Below are 613 nucleotides of genomic sequence, written 5' to 3'. Positions count from 1 at the left end.
ACACACGCCATGAAGCTTGACCCAGGATGGACTAGGCTAGAATCTTCCCGGTAAGACCGGTGCTCACCGATTATTAGAGATGGGTTGATCGGGATATCAGAATTAGCCAGTAAGGGCTAGGGCAGAAGGGCCAAGCAGTGCTTAAAAGAATACAGTGTCTGTGTAATTATTTTGGGGCATAAGCTAGCCGAGCGGGCAGCCTGGGTGCTGGGGACGCACCCCCGCCGCCCATATTACTACATTTGGCGCCCAACGTGGGGCTCGAACCCACGACCCTGAGATTAAGAGTCTCATGCTCTACCGACTGAGCTAGCCGGGCGGGCAGCCTGGGTGCTGGGGATGCACCCCCGCCGCCCATATTACTACATTTGGCGCCCAGACGTGTGAACAACTAAACCCACTTAAAAAACCTGAGAAGGCTTAAAAATAAGGGAAAGAGAGTTTAACACAGATTTTTGCTGTTTGTTGGTGGCGTGCTGTAGAGAGATTTCCTGATTCAGCAACAGTAGCAGAAAAAAAGGCTGTGTCATTTTAAAGCGCGACTTCCTGGGGCTGTGCCGCCATTGTGATCTCTGTCTGGCTCCTGCAAGAGACAGAGCTTTTGAATAGAGCA

General features: G+C 51.5%; 1 non-coding gene across 1 annotated transcript; it reads right to left on the bottom strand.

Annotated features, from left to right (window-relative positions):
- Positions 1-246: 246 nt before the first annotated feature.
- Trnak-cuu lies at positions 247-319 on the bottom strand. Its single transcript has one exon. It is a non-coding gene; the product is annotated as a tRNA-Lys (tRNA).
- Between the last annotated feature and the right edge of the window lie 294 nt (positions 320-613).

The sequence above is a fragment of the Microtus oregoni genome, unplaced genomic scaffold (assembly GCF_018167655.1).
Source record: "Microtus oregoni isolate MIOR12 unplaced genomic scaffold, Mior012 000010F_ref0000083, whole genome shotgun sequence".
NCBI lineage: Eukaryota > Metazoa > Chordata > Mammalia > Rodentia > Cricetidae > Microtus > Microtus oregoni.
This window is presented reverse-complemented; position numbering and strand designations above follow the sequence as displayed.